Source organism: Tachyglossus aculeatus, chromosome 12, assembly GCF_015852505.1.
Source record: "Tachyglossus aculeatus isolate mTacAcu1 chromosome 12, mTacAcu1.pri, whole genome shotgun sequence".
Lineage (NCBI taxonomy): Eukaryota > Metazoa > Chordata > Mammalia > Monotremata > Tachyglossidae > Tachyglossus > Tachyglossus aculeatus.
Window position 1 is genome coordinate 6,520,185 of NC_052077.1, and position 6,308 is coordinate 6,526,492.

General features: G+C 44.7%; 1 non-coding gene across 1 annotated transcript; it reads right to left on the reverse strand.

Annotated features, from left to right (window-relative positions):
- Positions 1-5,722: 5,722 nt before the first annotated feature.
- Positions 5,723-5,860, reverse strand: LOC119935881. The gene has a single exon (XR_005453480.1). It is a non-coding gene; the product is annotated as a small nucleolar RNA SNORA7 (small nucleolar RNA).
- Between the last annotated feature and the right edge of the window lie 448 nt (positions 5,861-6,308).

The following is a 6,308-nucleotide window of genomic DNA, read 5'->3' on the forward strand; positions in this document are numbered from 1 at the left end:
GGAAGGCCCGTTGGAGGAGGTGTGCCTTCAGTAGAGCTTTGAAGGGGAGGAGGGTGCTTGTCTGGCAGATTTGAGGAGGGAGGGGATTCCAGAGATAGGATGTGGGCCAGGAGTCGGTGGCGAGACAGGCGATATCGAGGCACAGTGGGAAGGTTAGCACCAGAGGAGCGGAGTGTGCGGGCTGGGATGTAGAAGGAGAAAAAGGAGGTGAGGTAGGAGGGGGCAAGGTGATGGAGAGGTCTAAAGACAATACTGAGGAGTTTTTGTTTGATATGGAGGTGGATAGGCACAGACCCTATCCCACCTAGGGCTCACAGTTTCAATCCCCATTTTACAGATGATGTAACTGAGGCACAGAGATGTGAAGTGATTTGCCCAAGGTCACACAGCAGACAAGTGGCAGAGCAGGGATTAGAACCCGTGATCTTCTGACTCCCGTGTCCTTGCTCTATCCACTACACCGTACTAAATGGTGAACCAATCAATGGCATTTATTGAGCGCTTACTATGTGCAGAGCACTGTACTTAGTGCTTGGGAGAGTACAGAGCAACAGAATTAACAGGCATGATCCCTGTCCATAACAAATTTACAGTCTAAAGGGGAATAGCCCTAAGCCTCGACTGATGGAGAAGGATCCAAACTGACCTGTATAAGGAAGGGCAAAAACTAACCTGGCCTAGAATACATTGCAAGGATCAGTGAGGACTCATTTGTAGCCTCTGGGACACTGCTGCCTTTGTTGTCTGTTTTCCTCAGCCTCAAGGTAGCATTTCCAGGAGCCATCGCCCAGGGCAATACCACCTAACAATAATAGTAATTACCTTTTCAATAGGCTTGCCAAGCACCATACTAAGCACAAGTGTAGATACAAGAGAACCAGGTCGGATCACAGTCCAAGCAGGAGGGAGAACAGGCATTAGATCCCCATTTTACAGATGAAGAAATTGAGGCGCCAAGAAGTGAAGTGACTTGTCCGAGGTCACGCAGCAGACAAGTGGTGGAGCCTGAATTAGTACCCATGACCTTCTGGCCTTCCCAGTCCCGTGATCTAGCCACTATGCCATGCTGCTTCTCTCATAGTCAATACCTCCTGTAATAACAGTATTTCATATATTTGAAAACTATTTTTAGAATATCCTTTGGCCTATTGGAATTCCCTTAATAACCTCAAATCCTTTAGCCTTTCCTCGTAGTTCCTTTCTTCCCAACAATAAATCATTATTGCTTGACTCTGAACTCTCTCCAAGTTAGCCAATCTCTCTTACTAAACTGTGCCTGGTCACAGAAGGGCATACTTGTCACAAAAGTACAGTGTATAATAGGAGGATTATATTCTTGTTATAGTTCTATTTATACACTACAGTGGTATGTGTGTGTTATAATAACTGTACTACAAAGATGATTTATGTCTAGCTTGTGGTCCACTAGGACTTCTAGACCAGGCATTTGTGCAATTGGATTCTATGTAACTTTGGAGAGGTTTGCGGGAGGGGTGATGCAGATACCGCTGCTCTGTGCAGGTTCCTGAGAAGGGGGCAAGGAGTGAACCCTTCTTGCCCAAATGACCTATTTTAACACTTTTCAAGACTTTGAATCTCCCTGACATTCCAACTCATTATGGATCTATCTCCTCTCCATTAAGAATAATAATAATAATAATAATAATAATAATAATAATAATAGTAATTATCACATTTGTTAAATGCTTAACTATATGCCAGGCATTGTGCTAAGCCTGGGGTGGATACATACAAGCAAATCGGGTGGGACACGGTCCCTGTTCCACGTGGGGCTCACAGTCTCAATCCCCATTTTACAGATGAGGTAACTGAGGTCCAGAGAAGTGACATGACTTGTCCAAGGTCACACACCAGACAAGTGGCAGAGCTGGGATAAGAACCTAGAGACAGACATTAATTTAAATAAATTATAGATATATGCAGATATTGCCCCTTGCCATGCCCAGGGCTTTGGAGTCAGAGGTCATGGGTTCAAATACTGACTCCGTCACTTGTCAGCTGTGTGACTTTGGGCAAATCACTTAACTTGAAATGGGGATGAAGACTGTGAGTCCCCTTGTGGGACAATCTGATCACCTTGTAACTTCCCCAATGCTTAGAACAGTGTTTTTTCACGTAGTAAGTGCTTAATAAATGCCATTATTATTATTATTACTAGGGGAAGGGTCAATCTTGCAATTCTTGGTCTGGTCCAGATCTGGCTTTCAGCCAGACCTTGCCCCTAACCCATCCAGGGCTGATGGTTGCCTCTTGTTGTTCATGATCTTCAACAACGGAGTCTCTATCTACCTGTGAAGTCTGTGCAGAGCTATGATCCTTACTTGACATGAGGCTGAAGAAAGAGGCTTGGCAAAAGTCAGGCTAAAAACTTGTAACCCTGTGGGAAAATTAATCACACTCCCGAGGTTATTGTACTGAAATTCCCAAGCATGTCAGCCTCCTCTGGCTTGCATAAGATCACAAGGACTTGGTTTAGGGCCAAAATGGCCACAAAAAGTATACGTCATGGGCCGTGTGTGAGCGAATGGAGATTTTATGGGGCAGAAGGAATACGTAGAAATAATTGATAAAAACAGAAAGCCTTAAGACCAATGCCCATCTCCAGGCATTTAGCAACCGTTGAGAATTAATGTCAAATCGGAGAAAATATCTGTTAAAATATTCAAGCCAAATCAAGCCAGATTGCCACATGGGAGATTTAAGCATCTTGCAGGATGTGAAAAATGGGCCACATTAATCTCTTTTTCAAGTAAAATTCCAAATTATCCATGGAGAGAGAGCGAGAGATCTGTGAGCCCCAGCTGGCAGTTCTCTGCGTCCAATCTGATTATCATGGGGACAGTGTCTAATTCACACCTGTGTATTCTCTTCCAGGACTTAATTCAGTACTCTGCACTCTGCGCTCTGAACACAGTAAGCACTTAGTACCATTACTACTACTTGCATCTTGCATAGAAAAACAGTGTGGCTTTGGAGAAAGAGCATGGGTCTGGGAGACAAAGGAACTGGGTCAGTTCCATAGCTTGCTTGTTCTATGTCCTTGGACAAATCATGTAACTTCACTGTGCCTCAGTTTCCTCATCTGTATAATGGGGATTCAATACCTGTTCTCCCTCCTACCTAGACGGTGAGCCTAATATGGGACTGGGACTGTGTCTGACCTGATTATTATTTTATATCTACCCCAGCAATTAGTACAGTCCTTGGCAAATAGTAAGTGCTTAGCAATTATTATTGTTGTTATCATCATCATCATCATTACTGTCTGCCCAAGCACTTAGCAGAGTTGGTGACAAAGACCGCCATTATTATTATTGGGGAAATTTTTTTTAATAGCACTTGTTACTAGCTTACTATGTGCCAGGCACTGTACTAAGTGCTGGAGCAGACACAAGATAATAAGACCCCTGTCCCACATAGTCTTAATCCCCATTTTACAGATGGGGTAACTGAGACACAGAGAAATTAACTGATTTGCACAAGGTCACACAGCAAACAAGCAGTGGAGCTGGGACCAGAATACAGGTCTTCTGACTCTCAGAGCTGTACTCTTTCAACTAGGCCAAGCTGAACCTGTTCTCCCTCCTAATTAGACCATGAGCCCAATATGGGACTAAGACCGTGCCCAATCTGATTATTTACCTCAGCAATCAGTGCACATAGTAAGCACTTTAAAATTACTGTTACTATTATGTATTATTGTACTATTATTGAGAAGCAGCGTGGCCTAGTGGAAACAGCACAGGCTTGGGAGTCAGAGGACCTGGGTTCTAATCCCAGCTCCACCACTTTTCTGCTGTGTGACTTTGGGCAAGTGATTTCACTTCTCAATTGCCTCATAAAACCCTGAACCCCATGTGGAGACTGTGACTGTGAGCCCACTGTTGGGTAGGGACTGTCTCTATATGTTTCCAATTTGTACTTCCCAAGCGCTTAGTACAGTGCTCTGCACATAGTAAGCACTCAATAAATACGATTGATGTTGATGATGATGTGGGTCAGGGACTATGTCCAGCCTCATTACCTTGTAATTACCCCAGAGCTTAGAACTGTGCCTGACACATAGTTACCCTTTAACAAATACCACTATTATTATTATTATTATTATTATTTTCGACCCCTGCACATAGAACAGTGCTTGACAGTGCTTGACAAACATCACCCTTATTACTATTCAGAAAGATGGTCAGAGCTGTGTGATCTCTTGAGCCTTCCTGGGTTTGATTCTCCTTTGAGGGCTATTGTGCCCACCACAATCTCAAAGTTGAGAGGGGGACAAAGGGGACATAACCTGGAATGAGGGCTGGATTTAGCAGTCAGTCCAGAGGGCACTGTGGGTGAATCAGTACTGAGGTATAGATCGCCAAAAAGGATGAGCTTTCTGGGTGGCCTAATAATAATAATAATAATGGCATTTATTAAGCCCTTACTATGTGCAAAGCACTGTTCTAAGCTTTGGGGAGTTTACAAGGTGATCAGGTTGTCCCACGTGGGGCTCACAGCCTTAATCCCCATTTTACAGATGAGGGAACTGTGGCCCAGAGAAGTTAAGTGACTTGCCCAAGGTCACACAGCTGACAAGTGGCAGAGCCGGGATTTGAACCGATGACCTCTGACTCCAAAGCCCGGGCTCTTTCCACTGAGCCACACTAATGGCCCCACAAACCTCAGTTTTCATTCTCTTACCTTTTTTTTTTTCATTTTTCTTTCTAACAACTAGTCAGCGCGTTCAGTTCACTGGTGTTGCAGTGTGTTGCATGTTGCTTACAAGCAAAAGTACACTGTATCAATCACAAAGACTAGGGGAATTTTTAACGATGGCAGTGGATGCCACACCCTAGAATGGGTTAAAAGGCAGATAAGGGACCTGCAGGTCTAGTGGAAAGAGCACAGGGCTGGGAGTGAAGAGACCTGATTTAAACCCTGGTTCTGCACTATGCCTGGTATGTGACCTTGCATAAATCACTTCTCTGGGCCTCAGTTTCCTTAACCTGGCAATTAACTACCCTGTCCCCCCTGCCCCTTATACTGTGAGCCCCATGTAGGACAGGGACTGTATCTGCTCTGATTGTACAGTTTCTACTACAGTGCAGTGCTTAAAAATACCACTGTTATTATTATTATAACTAAGAATCTGCTAATGAAGAAAGATATAAACAAAAGTCCCAGGTGAATAGGAAGGTGTAGGCAGATTAATCTGACAACCAGTTGCTCTATGTAAAATGGCCAGCAGTTTAATCTTACATCAGAAATCCAGCTTTCAAATGACCTGATTACTGTTTGGTACACAAAGACACCAGACACTTTTATAATAGGCCTTTTTTTTCAGCATTCAAACTTCCTCTTTCTCAGATTCTCCCCAGAACTCTGCATGTCAGATGCCATGTTCTTGTTTACGAGTACCTAGAAAGGACTCATTCCTCCATAGCTCCTGCTCCAGAGTCCTGCAGTTTGGAAACCGTGTCCTTGTTCCAGGGTCTTGCCGTATGCTGTCGAGTCATCTCCAACCCATAGCGACTCCATGGACACTTCCCTCCCAGAACCCCTCACCTCCACCTCAATCGTTGTGGTAGTGTATCCATAGAGTTTTCTTGGTAAAAATACAGAAATGATTTACGATTGCCTCCTTCCGTGAAGTAAACTTGAGTCTCTGCTCTCCATTCTCTTCCATGCCGCTGCTGCCCAGCACAGGGGAATTTTGATTTGGAGCAGATTGCCTTCCACTTGCTAGTTACTGACCAAGCTAGGAATGGAATGGGTATGCCTCTGCTTGACTCTCCCTCCCATAGTCGAGACTGGCAGAGTATTGGTCACTCTCCAGGTGTGATCCTGAGATGGGTTTTTCCAGGGTACCTGGGAGAATCTCCCTCCCGCTTAGCTCCTGCCCCAGAGTCCTGCAACTCAGAAGCCATATCCTTGTTCATGAGTTCCAGGGAGGGTGTTTATTGTTATATTGTGCTCTCCCAAGACTTAGTACAATGCTCTGCACATAGTAAGTGCTCAATAAATACAGTTGACTGACTCCCTTCTCCTTAGTTCCTGCTCCTGAGATTTGCAGCGTGGAAGCCGTGTCCGTAATCCTGGGCACCTGGGAGAGTATGCAATGGTTTGGGAGCAAGTCAGTGGGACAGGAAAGCAGCATGGCCAAGTGGCAAGAGCACGAGCTAGGGGGTCAGAGGACGTGAGTTCTAATCCCGGCTCCACCACTTGTCCACTGTGTGACCTTGCGTACGTCATTTCATTTCTTTGTGACTCAGCTCATCTGTAAAATGGGGATTGAAACTGTG